The sequence below is a fragment of the Myxine glutinosa genome, chromosome 10 (genome assembly GCF_964187855.1).
Source record: "Myxine glutinosa chromosome 10, kmMyxGlut1.1, whole genome shotgun sequence".
Lineage (NCBI taxonomy): Eukaryota > Metazoa > Chordata > Myxini > Myxiniformes > Myxinidae > Myxine > Myxine glutinosa.
The window spans coordinates 89,322,879-89,337,878 of NC_136270.1; the positions used below are offsets into that span (position 1 = coordinate 89,322,879).

At 46.5% G+C, this 15,000-nt stretch overlaps 1 protein-coding gene across 7 annotated transcripts in view; it reads right to left on the reverse strand.

Annotated features, from left to right (window-relative positions):
• Nucleotides 1-15,000, reverse strand: part of LOC137433997 (hyccin) — a 76,282-nt gene that overhangs the window by 37,254 nt on the left and 24,028 nt on the right. The window lies entirely within an intron of this gene.

The window sequence follows — 15,000 nt, forward strand, 5'->3', positions numbered from 1 at the left end:
CCATTTGGAAAAGGTAAAAAAAAAAATAGACAAAACCAGGCTTCGTAATCACAATATTGGAAAAAAATGAACAAGCATCCTTTTGTGCAACAGGAATCGCAGTGCAACTGTTGGTGTGATTTCAAGAGGATCAACAAGAATAATAAACAGCTTTCACCTAGGAGCTCTACATGAACCATGGCACACACCACTGCAAAAAAAAGTGTGCAATGCCTACTATGAAGCACTTAGTACGAAGTCTTTGGACCTTTTCTGTGGGTTGTGGTTTGTCTCTTTTATCATGTGTACATTTCTGCACATTAGAACTTTAAAAAAAAAAGCAAATAGGAAAGGACTCCACAAGAATCAAAATCAATAATGGGAAATAACTCAAATCAAATGGAAGACCAAATACAGGCAGTCTCCGGTTTATGAACACCCACCCGTTCATACAAACATTGTACTTTATAATCATGTTTCCTCTTTGAAACGGTCCATCCATTCACACAAACACGGCTTTTATTGAGCATACCGCGCACGAAGCGCGAAATGCAGGTGTGGGCCGCCATGGACAAGGTGCTATTTAAAAGATCGTATTGTTACGTTTGTGGGGGTAGAGAGGAAATACCTTAGTGAAGTCAGAATTGCATAGTTTAGCATGGACCGTGTGATGGGAAGGAGAAGCTCCATGTAATAAATAAGAAATCTGTAGAGCATAAGATCGTGTATATATATATATATATATATATATATGTCAAGTCGTAGATTCTTTATTGCTTAGAATTCTGTTTTAAACGTCGGTCGAATAATATGTTTTGATCTAAAATGTTGCTTAATGTTTTACATAAGTAAATAAAGGGGTTTTTCGCTTTGCTGGGGATAAATGGGAAAGTACTCGATGCATTTCGTGCTGAACGGATGGCTCGTCCTCCATGTGCCCTCTCGATGCAAGATAAAGCCCGGTCATAGATTCTCTGATTCGGTCCGCAGATGGCGCCTCGAGCCGCGGGCTGGCGGACGTTTATACGCGCGTGGAATGTGTAGTTTCAAGTGGAGTGCTCGAATTGCAGATATAAACTTAAAAAACATTAATTATATTCCATATAATCATAGCGGCGCCTGAATTACAATAAACATGCTTCAGTTTGTGTTTAAAATGAGGAAAGGCTCGCTTCGGTCGTGCTGGACAATTGTATACGTGTGCTTTTTCGAGGCTAGATAAGGCCGGTCGTAAAATCACGCTCACATGCGCGTGATTTTGTGTAACGCTAGTAGAATGATTAGATTGCAGACATAAACCTATCGTTAAAACCATATATAATTTTGTATTAATCACAGCGACGCTTGACTCTGTATAAACATGCTTTGAATTACTCATGTGAACAAACCCATATATTTTATGGTCTTATCTGGCCAAGCATGCACTCTTCTCTCTGTGAGTTACATTTTTCGTCACCTCGGAGCTTTTGAAACTATATCTGGTCCGAATGATAAGGAAGGGCTGACTCCCCCGAATGACAGAGCGGATGACGGTGGGGGCTAGGATGACGGTGAGGGACTCTCGCCAGTCGCTTTGTTCTCTCGGAGATTTTCTGATAATCGTATTCCTATATAAGTGAATGAGAATCAATGCGTTTCCAGGAAGGCTGGACGTGGCATGAAGCTGGTTCTTGCTGTAGATGTCTGGCTTCTTCCGGATCTGTATAAGTTGGTTTTTAATAAAGCTGCGTCATTTCAGGCTATTGTGGACTTCTTTTGCAAACGAAGAGCTGCTTCTTCACAAATGGTACCAGGAGTGGGGTCGCAACAGACGCGGAGGACGGGAAGCGGAACCCGGGCGACAGGAGGAAGGCTGCCCGAGGCCGGGACGCTGGCACTCTAATTTGATTAAGGTGAGCAATTGTTTTATACCAGAGGGCTATCTTTCCAAATTTGTACCTTGCTTCCTCGAACGGATTTCAGTCCGCTTCCCTGTCATCCGCGCTGCCTGCACTCGAACAGAAATTGTAAGTAAAGGCTCATTTTAGGCCTCAGAATGACGTGGCTTTGTTAAAGCCAGGATAAACAATTAAGGATACCAGTAAGGACTTAACAGTAAGCTTAAAGTTACAGTTAGCACCAGGAGGGGAAAATGAGGTCGGACAGCCATATAGGTTGAAGCCAGGTGGCCAAGATTTTTCCAGGAAGGAACAGCCCAGAGACAAGATGGGGTATGCCATTGCATGCCAGGGAACGAAGGGCTGTGGCTAACTTAAGAGGGCCATAAGAACATGGCCAGTAAAAGGATTTGCGCAGGATATCGGTAAAGATAACGTTCGATAAGGGTAACGTTATAGTTAAACAAGGGAAAGGGGAAAAGTGAGGTCGGACAGCCGTAAAGGTTGAGCCAGGCCGAGAACTTTCCAGGAAGGATCAGCCCAGAGCAATAAGATGGGAAGCAAGCTAATGAAAGAAGGGGAACCCCTTAAGGGAACCCCGGCATCTTTCATGTTTAAGAGGCATCATTTTGCCGCGGTAAGACCATTAAAGGACTGGGCTGTGTTAACTAAAGATTTAAATAATCCCTGGCCAGAGGAGGGGTCGTTTGCGCTTGACAAGTAAGTAAGCAGTTAAGCAAGTAAATCAGCGATTGATGCTGCTGGACCAGATGCCAGACTAAGACCCCCAACCCCCCCAAGACCTGAGCTCAGTCCCGGGGCTCTAGGCAACAACCCCCCACCCCCCCAAGACCTGAGCTCAGTCCCGGGGCTCTAGGCAACACCCCAACACCCCGCCCTGCCTTCCCTTTTTCACCTCAACCCACCCCGTCCAACCCGTTCCAAAAAAATCCTTTTCCTTGAATGAGAGACGTAACATGAATGAGCAAAGATTGTACATGAGAGTGGCTGGAGAAAGGCATGATTTGAGTCGATCTGATTTTCGCGCGAAGTCTGGGAGGCTCACTGGTATATGAATGAGGAATGAATGTATATTGGGATGTTAATTGACGTGTGTATCTGGCCAATGTATTTGTCTGTATGACATATGCAAAGCAGAGGGTTTCGGTGTGAAGCTTTGTAAGTGGTCTACTTGATATTCCCTAGCGACTATCCGAGGGAACAGGCGAGGTCCTGAACTGAGTCCGGATTTTCATCTGTTTGGGAGTTGTTTGGGAAGCGAATTGATATAAATCGGGTCAGGAAAGCACTCGGAGTGCCCTTGTCGACCTACTGTTGATATGAAGCGGTTTCTTGGAGATGGTTGCAGGATGGGCTGCTTTGTCTTTCGAGCGGCAGTCGGACGGAGATTTGGAGTTTGTGGAACTGGAGGTTCAGAGTTTGGGTCGAAGTGTGTGTTTGACTGGAATCGAAGAGTTCATTCAATGGCAGATATTGTGGATTGTATGTGTGGGATATATCACTGAGGCAGCTCACCTTTAGAATTGATGTCATGTAGTGCATTTGGGGTCAGAGAGGTAAAGCGTCAGAGATCCTGTTTTTTTGCGATGTTTACGAGCTAGGGATGAGTTCTGACAGCTCAATGTTCTGATAGCTCACTGTTATGACGGCCCTCATTCGAGAGCGGCGCGCAGTTTTGGTTGCCACGGCTACGAGCCTCGCAGGAAACCGCGAGGCGGGAGTGTTGGGATTCGTGTGGAGGCACGAGGGTGCGCGCCAGGACGGGGGGCGGCGTGGCGTCGTCGCGTTGAGATGGTTGTGCCAGGTCGATCGGCGATCTCTGAATTTAAATCGGATTTTTGTCATGTGTGTTGTGAAATTAACGTCTATCCGAGAATCCTGGCGATGTTCGTTTAATTAAAGTGTGGTACAAACCTGTGTTTCCGCCGTGCGGCTCCGTGGAAGTTTGGGTAGAGTTATTGTGCGTTCGGGCAGGAGCCGAGCGAACCGCGAGTCACGTGTGCGCTGAATGGGGGGCTCTCGGTTTTGGGCAGTTGTCGTTGTAATTGTTGTTGTCAGGATGGGAAATAAGAGCAGTTGTTGTTGAGTTTGTTGAATTGGGTTCAGAGCATGAGATTTGCTCAGAGTGCCGGTGATAACTCGCCCACTCTCAGGGAGGATGTGTGCCCAAATGCAGGGGCTGTGGGTCATTGCGACTTTGCTGAATGTCGGACGCTGGATGTCGGACGTTCATGTCAGACGAGCCATGTCGGAATAGTGGCCGGCTGCGACATACATGCCATGCAATGTCACAGGACGAATACGTTATTTAAGATGGATTTATATAAGGGGAATAAACGATTTCTAAAATGATTTTCTAAACGCTAAAATAAACGATTCCAAGCCAGAGTAATTAATTTCCGGTGCCAAGTTCAAACAGGAAGTCTTGTTCATACAGTAAGTGAGGTACAGTGCGGAGTGGCGGCTGGAAGATGCATCGATGCATTTGTGTTGATCGATGCGCCGGATAAAGGGTTTGCTGGCAAGCGATGTTGGTAAGGTTAAGTTATTAAAACGCATATGGGTCTGGAGGCAGATAATGTGGGACAAGCTGCCTCACGCCTCACGGGCGCTGCAGGGAGAGTATTTGGAAATTCAATAATTTGAGCAGAAATGTCACGTTTTCAACAGAACGCTGATCCGAGGAAGGAGGACGGTCGAGGTTTCAACTGTCGGTATGTGGTGTGGCTTGTGCCAAGGTGTGGGCGCGAGGAGGATGTGGTTGTGTTTGTCTGTCTGTGGAGTTATACGGTTGTTGGATTCGTAGAAGCTAGCATTTTGCGATGTAGAGCCTCAATAATGGTCATTTGTCTGTCCGGATGCGGAGTTCTTGCAGGGAATGTCGCCGGACTTGCATTACTTGTGGGATAATAAAGCGCTGGTTACCCCAATTTGAAGTTTGACCTTTCGAAGTTTATTTGACCTTTGTTCGAGATATGTAAGGGTAAGAGGTCAGAGGCAATTCACTAACCTTGGAAGAACGACAGGCGGAGTCAGTCTACAGGGTGTTGATTTAACGGCAGGATATATAGGACTTAAATCTGGAGAATATCGGGACATTATATTGTGGGTTAAAACTGAAATCACGTACGTAAATAGTGAACAGAGAATATCGAGTTCTGTTTGTCGTTGTAATTGTCGTTGATGTCCCGATTCAGGGGTCTCAAGAAATAAACAGACTTCCGGTGCCGACCGGAAGCGTCAGGTACAGTACGCTTGAGTTTAATTTAACCGGGCCGAGTACAGTGACGTGTTCGATCGAGCTGTGGGGATTTGAGATGGATTTGAGTCACGTTAAATGGAGGACATTTGGGAGGATGAAGAGATGCAAGTAACGTGGATTAAATTGTGGTATCACGAGTTGGGTGCCAGAGATATTGTGGTTATTATAACTCGCTGATTATGGGGGCGCACCGAGTACAGATCGGGTTGCATGATGGAGCACGCATGCATGGATTTTGGCTTTGCGAGGCTTCAGGTAGAAGCTGGCATTTCGATACTGTGGATTATATTGTGCCTGTCTGGAGAGGTGATGTCCTTTGCTGGGGCTTGTGATACGCCTCTGTTATCTGTCTGTCTGTCTGTGAGTTACAGTGTGTCTGGAGAGGAGGTCAGTCAGGTAGGATGGGGCCAAGCTATGGAGGGCTTTGTAGGTCAAAAGGGAGGATTTTGTACTAGACTCTCTGGGGAATGGGGAGCCGGTGGATTATAATGACTGGGTAGCGCAATAGTATAAGAGGCGACTGGGAAGCGCAGGTCTCAAAAGGGAGTAGTTAGCTTCGATGATGCAACAGTGTATGAGTGAGTAATTGTGATCTGTTTAAGTGTAAGAGGCGGTGGAGATGGAAGGAGGTGATGAAAGCATGGATGAGGATTTCTGCAGCCATGGAGGAGAGGGATGGATGCACGGGCGATGTTTTTAAGGTGAAAGAAGGCTGTCTTTATGATCTGTTTAGTGTATTTTGTCAAAGGAGAGGGTTTGGTCAAAGATGGTGCCAAGATTCCGGTTGCGAGGGATGTGGATACTGGGAAACCATCGATGTTGGGGGAAAAGTTATGGGTGAATTTGGTGAGCGGTTTTGGGTAATGAAGATTAATTCAGATTTAGCGTAGTTAAGTTCGAGGTTGCTGATCTGAAGCCAGGATTTTATTTCAGTGATGCAGTTTGTCAGGATGGAGCGAATTGTGGTGATTAAGCTGTTGTAGATGCTGTCAATTTTGCTTTGAATGCAAGAAAGGAAATGCAGTTTCTACTGTGAAGGACTGGTGGTGGATCGACCGAATGGTCCAGGAAGGAAGGAGGGTGCAGGTGGCACCAGGTGTGAGTGCACAGGTGTGCACCAACAGGTGTGTGGAGCAAGGTGGTGGTATCCAGGGCGCTGAGGAGTTTGTTCACGTTGTAAAGTTTGTTTATTTAGTTTGTCTATTGTAGAGAAGAGTGCTTTTGGGATTCCGGAGCCAGAGTGGTGGTGTTTGAGTTGAGTGGCCACAGCACGTTCCAAAACTTTTGACAGAAAGGGTAGGTTGGAGATGGGTCTGAAGTTATTTAGGGTGTCAGGGTTTAGTCCAGGGTTCTTCCAGAATGGGGGTGAAGTTTCACGAGTTTTTGGGGAAATCGGTATGTGAAGCTGGATTAAGTTGGAACTGCTTGATGAGCCATGGAGATGGATTGGGTTTTGTTGTTGGTTGTCTGGGAGTTCGGTTGTTGCATTGCCAAAGGTTTCTGTGTGGTGGACACACTCGTTGGCTGTTGTCTTGTGTGACGTGGATGGAGATGTATGTGGCTGTGTGTGGCTGCCTGGAGTCGGGAAGGCGGCTACAGTGGTTGATATTGGTTGTGGATTGTCCGGGGTGCTTCGATTTGCATAGGGGGTGAAGATTGGGATATTACATTATTTTAAGTAAGTATTGGCATGAGTAATTACATAAGTAATTATGAGTTATTATGAGTATTAGTTATGAGTAAGTGATTATTACCTTCGCAAAAGCGGAAGGTTATGTTTTGATCGCTGTGTATTTATTTGTATGTCTGTGTGTGTGTGTGTGTATGTGTATGTTATTCGCATAACTCAAAAAGTATTCAACCGATTCGCATGAAATTTGGTGGGATGATAGGTTATTATCCGGGAACCATTTGATTAGATTTTGGAATCGATCGGGTCAAAGGTCAAGGTCATGAAAAGGTCATGGATGTGATTACAATATCAAACTTTTGGCGGGATAGAATGGTTTAATTTGAAACAAATCTTCCCGCATGACAACGTAGGTGTGGCTTTGCTACACAGATCTTGTAGTCTTTTATTTTGGCAACAAAAGTAGCTGCGGCGAAGGTATGCGCTCTACCGAGTGCCCGTTCTAGTTTTAGTAAAGTTACATGTTTCGCTGTGTTGTGGATCTGGGGACAAGCTAGTTTGATGGGTACCCTGGGGTCTTCGGCGTGTCTATGTGTTTGGCTGTCTGTTACACCGGACTCTTGAATGGGTTTTCATGAGACGAATTTCAGACATAACAGTGAGAATCTATTTTGAGCGAATCACAGTGGGTGAGGAAAACATTGTGTGTGACCAGACACCAGAACTGACCAGAATTGAAATTGGAAGTAGACCAGGTTATTTCTATTATTTGTTTATTCGTGAAAATAAATAAATAATAGGGGGAGGTTAATGGTGGTTTGTTTGTGTTAACGGAGGTTAATGGTGGTTTGTTTGTGTTAATGGAGGTTAATGGTGGTTTGTTTGTGTTAATTCTAGTTGAAACTCTAGCTGAGAGAAGGATTGAATTTAATTTGAATCGGACTGGATTAAATGGGATTGAATTAAAAAATTGAATATTGGATAAAATTGGATCCACTTGAAAAAAGTGGATTAGGAAATTGGAGAAAAGGTGTTCTATGAAACTATGAATTGAATGAATTAAATCTATGAATTGGAGACCTGTAGACCAGGCGTTCCCAGGAGACTTGTGGACCAGGTGTTCCACCAGAGGAAAAAGACCAGGTGTTCGTGGAGCACTTCACCTGCAAGAACGCCTTGGAACCAAGGTGGAAGGGACCAGTCCAGGTGTTGCTGACTACACCAACGGCAGTCTTTTGCGAGGGCAAGACCTCGTGGATCCACGCCACGCACTGTAAGTTGGCCATACAAGCACCAGACACTACACCACAGCAACCACAGTAAGGATGGGCCTAATCATAGGTACAATACTATTGATAGCGACAGCAGCTAGGGGAAACTCCGATTCCAATAGATGCGAAAACGAAACCCGACACCTCACCGTAACATGGGGACAAAGAGTATCACTACCATGTTTCGAACAGAAAGCCCTGCACACAAATTGGGTGAACATAAATTGGCTAGCACTGTCGGCAGGGCCTGGACGCGTTGGCATGGTACTACAAAAGCAACGAGAGTTCCGGGAAGACGGGCAAGCTAGCATTAAGACCTTGGCCCAACCAGGATACCAATGGGGAACCCCTGATTTTAAGCTACAAACACGCACACGCCTAGGGAAAGACATGACCATGCAGGTCCGGTGCAGCGTCTGGACCCCAGGAGCGGCCAGTGGCGAAACTAAACACACACCATGCATCGAATACATACTCACGCCACACCCCCAGGATAAGGCCCCAAAGAGGGGGGAAAACACATATTGGAAAGTGGCCAGGGAGGTGGCAACAATTCAAAATAGGACACACTGCTGGTCGTGCATGCACTTTCCCCAAGCAGGCACCACAGGAATACATATGATAGTGCTACCTCTGTCCCTCAATGACCTCTGCTCACAACCTATCGATTCCCCATGTTTAGTCACCACGCTGGAAAGAGAAGGGGTTGACAACGGCAAGAGTTGCAATCGACAATTTAATTATCGCCCGTCAATGATTGCCCATGTGGCCGAGAGGCCTGCCCCCGTCTGGGTCAAACCACAGAAAGGGAGGGTCTGCCTCCAGGGTTCCGGCCACTTGCGTATGGGAGAATCAGAATGCGCCTACACTCTCCCCGGGAAGCTGGGACAAGGGAGCTCGGGGATTACATTACAAATAGTACTGCAAGATAAACACAACCACAACATAACGGCTATAACATTCTCTAGGGGGGTTAGTAGGATTAATGGGGTGGTAAAGGGACTCCAGTGCTTATCCACCCACCTGGTCCCACCCCATGGGACAATGTTTATATGCGGCGACAAGGCTTACCCCTATTTACCAAATAATTGGGGGGGCACATGTTATCTGGGTTCAGTCCTTCCTGACGTTGAGATACTGGATGAGCTAGACCCAAAGTCCTTGGACAGGCGTTATAAGAGGTCAGTCATGAACGAAGATGGAACCACTAAACTACACGGGAGTCTATGGGAAAAGGCGTTTGGTTTCTTCTTCCCAGGAGCGGGCACAGTCATGGATAGTTTCCGGATAGACAAATTGGCTTTGGCCCTAGAAAAGGTGGCAAACGACACCGCCACGGCTCATGACATACTATTGGATACGGTGATTCACATGCGTACAATGGTGATGCAGAATCGGGTGGCTTTGGACATGCTCTTGGCAGAGAAAGGGGGGGTATGCGGAATTATAGAGGGAAAATGTTGCACTTACATACCCGATCCATCTGAAGGAGTGTCAGCCGCAATAGTGAGACTAAGGGAAACTAGCCACGCCCTGACAATCGATCGGATCGCGCGCGAGAACTCTTATAAATTTAGCTGGCTCACTGACTGGTTCCAGGGATGGACGGGCACCATAGTGAAGTGGTTATTGACCGCACTGGCTGTGATAATCGGGGTAGTAATTTGGGGGGCACTAATGAAATCTCTAGTCCTCCTCTGTATGAGAAAGTATTTTACAGGATGGAAAGTGAAGAAGCCGCCGACAACGACTATGGCTCTGACCACAGAGGCCGTCGACCTGAACGGGTCCTTCAACAAGGCAGTTGCGACCAGCGCTCCAGAAAATTGTATTGAATTTTGTGACGACTGTGATACTTGTGTGGATCCCATGTGGGAACTGGCTGCTGCCAGTAACGGTGTCTGTGATGACTGTGATACTTGTGCTATAAACCCCTTGCGTGTACTGGCTAACGCCTCTTATGTATTACAAGCTGACAGCTGCACGCCCCCTTCCGACCCAACTATGGATCTGATTGCGACACTGGGTCTGGCGGTCGAGGGACCCGACGTGGATATCTTAGACCCGCAAGCCGACCAGGCGCCCAAGGGAGACTTTGACATAAAGGAAGTCCCTCTCTTTTCTCCAAATGTTTTAAGTTCAAATGCTTCAAGTGAATCGGATTTTTACGCTCTGTACCCTGATCAGGAAATTGAGACACAAGATACTGACAATATTATGTATTCCCCAGAACAGCAGCACGTGAGGGACCTCATGGGCATGATCGTTGATTAACTTCGAAGATCTGCAAGGACTGAGTCTGCAAAGGGTGGGGGGAGCAAGTTCCGCAGGGGAGGTGATGGGCCCTCTGGCGGAGCAGAACCTCATCTGGACCAGACACCTTCGTTGTGGATCCGAAACGTTAATGGACTTTCATGTTCTGAGCCCTCAGGTTCAAAGCACGCACCACACGACACGCTCGCCAAATGCACGGGCGAGGCGCTTTGGGCGCACGATATGCCCTTGGGAGATACCCGCATTACACAATTATTTTTTCAATACCCGCATTACACAATTATTTTTCAATAAAGCCCGATGTGGCACGTTGTCTCTTAAGATACTTTGTCTCGACGAGACAAGAGGAAGGAATGTCAAGTCGTAGATTCTTTATTGCTTAGAATTCTGTTTTAAACGTCGGTCGAATAATATGTTTTGATCTAAAATGTTGCTTAATGTTTTACATAAGTAAATAAAGGGGTTTTTCGCTTTGCTGGGGATAAATGGGAAAGTACTCGATGCATTTCGTGCTGAACGGATGGCTCGTCCTCCATGTGCCCTCTCGATGCAAGATAAAGCCCGGTCATAGATTCTCTGATTCGGTCCGCAGATGGCGCCTCGAGCCGCGGGCTGGCGGACGTTTATACGCGCGTGGAATGTGTAGTTTCAAGTGGAGTGCTCGAATTGCAGATATAAACTTAAAAAACATTAATTATATTCCATATAATCATAGCGGCGCCTGAATTACAATAAACATGCTTCAGTTTGTGTTTAAAATGAGGAAAGGCTCGCTTCGGTCGTGCTGGACAATTGTATACGTGTGCTTTTTCGAGGCTAGATAAGGCCGGTCGTAAAATCACGCTCACATGCGCGTGATTTTGTGTAACGCTAGTAGAATGATTAGATTGCAGACATAAACCTATCGTTAAAACCATATATAATTTTGTATTAATCACAGCGACGCTTGACTCTGTATAAACATGCTTTGAATTACTCATGTGAACAAACCCATATATTTTATGGTCTTATCTGGCTGGCCAAGCATGGTCTTATCTGGCCAAGCATGCACTCTTCTCTCTGTGAGTTACATTTTTCGTCACCTCGGAGCTTTTGAAACTATATCTGGTCCGAATGATAAGGAAGGGCTGACTCCCCCGAATGACAGAGCGGATGACGGTGGGGGCTAGGATGACGGTGAGGGACTCTCGCCAGTCGCTTTGTTCTCTCGGAGATTTTCTGATAATCGTATTCCTATATAAGTGAATGAGAATCAATGCGTTTCCAGGAAGGCTGGACGTGGCATGAAGCTGGTTCTTGCTGTAGATGTCTGGCTTCTTCCGGATCTGTATAAGTTGGTTTTTAATAAAGCTGCGTCATTTCAGGCTATTGTGGACTTCTTTTGCAAACGAAGAGCTGCTTCTTCACATATATATATATATATATATATATATATATATATATATATATATATATATATATATATATACAGTTATACACGTGTCTCCATTTGAGGTGTGGAGCTATGCAAATTAGGTAGGGCTTAAGGATAATCCCCAATGTGCAATTGCCCTCCAGTGATTTCCCCTATGTTTCATTTCATCAAAAAGGGCCGTCATTACAACAACAACAACCACGATCGCTGAGAGTACCCGAACATTCCATCGGGCAAGTAAACCCCGCCCAGCCGAACATTCCCGAACGGTGGCCTGATGCCTTGATGACTCCTAATGGAGAAACCACGCCCCGAGCTTCATGACTGGTTAAGGAGCCATGGGATGATGTAATGGGATGTCAGGATTGGTCGGGGAGTGACGTCAGCAAGGGACAAAGGAGGATGCATCCCCTTCCTCCCCCCCACACACACCGCCTCGCTCTCTCTTGGTCCTGGCGCGCATGACGAATGGTCGCAATTTTTGGCTCTTTCTGGTACTGGCAGCGAATCGAGCGGTCGCAACATTTTTAGCTCTTTCTGGCAGTCACATTTTTGGCTCTCCTTGGTTCTGGCGATCGGATTGCGCAGTCGCTCTCGTCTTTTGTCCCTGGCTTGGCTATTCATGGCTCGTGTGCGATCGTGGAGAGGAGGAAGACGCGAGTGCACTATATATATATATATATATATTGTTACAGACACGACTTTGATGTTAAGATGGGCCGAGCGGAATGGCCGTCGTGTCCGCACAAATTACCCGATTGTACTCGAACATTGACGAAGCCGCGCCACGCTGGCTCAATAAGGAAAAAGAAGACACACGGCTGGATTATAATGACAGACACCAATGTTTCGATTCTCAAGTATATTCGTACGGAAAGGTTAGATTACAGGGGCAAGAGGTATATCACAGGAAGACAGGCACTTAGACACACTCTTATATTGACCCCGGACAGACGACAGATAAACGGGACAACGGCTGACTCACACGGGGGTTGATGGCAGGGAAAGGCAAGTAGCGATGGCTCAAGCTGCACTCTTGGCTCAAGGCAGGGTACAGTCCGGTCCAAAGATGCGGGGAGGTCACAGCGCTCGGGGGGGACGTTCTTTCTCAGGCGGGTCTTTCTCTCTCAGCGATCGCAGGCAACGTTCTTTCTCAGGCGGGGCGCATCTGACTCAGCGCTCGCAGGTACCTCTTTCTCCAGCTGGGGGCGAATCTCACGTCACGTCCGCTACGTGGCCGCGTATATCCGGCGGGGAGTGACACGCCCTCGGCTCGCTAGCGCCGCCCCAGATGGAATCGGTCCGCCCTTCTGATTGGGTGCGGGGGGTTACCAGGCTCCGCCCTTGAGGAGGAGCTGACAGCCAGCCCCTCCGTGGTAACCCCGTGGAGCGCGTGGTCAATGGCGCTAATCGAGCCAGTGTGAGGACGCATCCTCCCCCGCGCCGCCGCCATCTCCTCTGTTGTTGTTGTAATTGTTGGGGAAGAAGATGGAAGGAGGTATGGGAAAGGTCCTAAACTCACTACTGATGCCATATAATCACATTCTGGTGCAACGAAGAGTCATAATTAATGGAAACGAGTCCTTAACTGACATAGATTAAGAATAACTAGCAAGATGTCCGAAAGTTGTCTACGTGTGGTGCGGTGGACCTGGGCACGACATTTAATGGGGGAATAAGGGGAAGGTCGGCTCTACTGATTGTTGTTTACATGCAATGGGACTAGGGAATGGGGGATTGGGGAAAGTTGGGGAGTATTGGAGAAAATAGGGGAATATTTACAAGCGGATATGGAGGCCAAATTCCATATTCGCAACAATATATATATCAGTCACGATGCGATTTCATACCATCAGTGGTGAACCGCCATTAAGGTATCCCATCCAGCTATGCTGTACCTTAATGGGAGCGATAAGTGCCATCTGCCACATGGCACATTACCTCTGGTATCCACTCATATGGAATCCCCTGGATGCAGCCGGGAGCAAACCAATCCAAATATATGTGCAGTTCTCCAGCTTTCAATGAGCGCAAGTAATGACGTCACTGCCATGTACATACGCTCTGCCTGTCAAGCTCTCAAGAGAACCCTCTGACAGAGCAGAATTTTGATTCTCCATTTGAGGTGTGGAGAGTCTGTAGATTATGAGTGTGAGTTTTACATACACTTATGACAGTATCTGAACTAAGATCAAAATTCTGCTCCTTTCACCGCAGGCAGGTTGGTGGTGCCGGATGCCGGATGTGATTGAATCTCTCGAAATGTGAAATATACGAAATTGAAAACACCTCACAGCCATAAAACACGTAATAAAAACACCTCACAGCCACAAAATTGAAAACACCTCACCACCACGAAATTGAAAACACCTCACAGCCATAAAACACGTAATAAAAACACCTCACAGCCACAATGACTTGGCATTTAATATGGAATATTTTTTTTGTGGGGGTGAACTTACTTTTCAAGATGACTTAGAACCAAAAGTTCATTGAAATTATGTTGAAATTATTCTAGATTTTGTTAATGTGACCTTTAAAAGAAACAAAAACCACATTTGACATTTCAAAGCAAATAAATTGATCCTTGAAAGTGATGTAAACTGATATCGAACTCAATTCACGGACAGTACTGTGTTAAACTTCTGTACGTTTTCCAGAAGTATCTCTTTATTTTGCACATTAGCCAAATGTATTTCAACAAAAACAAAAGCTAAATTGTGACTGGGATTACGGACAGTAAAATTACAGTTCAGTACTTCGTGTAACCCCCACGAGCATTCAGGAGAGCACGTACACGTTGAGGCATGCTGTTCACGAGATTTGCCAAGGTTTGGATAGGAATCGCTTGCCATGCAGTTACAATAGTCTGCTGCAATTCACGCACAGAGGTAGGCTGCTGGTCCAAGTTGTCGACTTGACGCGTTAATTCTGCCCACAAGTTCTCTATCGGATTCATATCCGGGGACATGGCAGGCCACTCCATATGCTCCACACCACGGTCAGCAAGAAAGTGTTGGATCATGCAAGCACGATGAGGCCGTGCATTGTCATCTTGGAAGACAAAGTTTCCTCAAAAGGCTGCACGAGCAAATGGAAGCAATGTTTTTTCCAGAATGACCCTGTACTTGAACTGGTTCAGGTTTCCATTCAGAACAACTGGGTCAGTTTTGCCCCCTGCATGAAAAGCAGCCCAAACGGTCACCCCACCACCTCCAGCTTGGACTCTTGGTACTATACAATCTTCGTTGTGGGCTCCATGCACTTGTCTG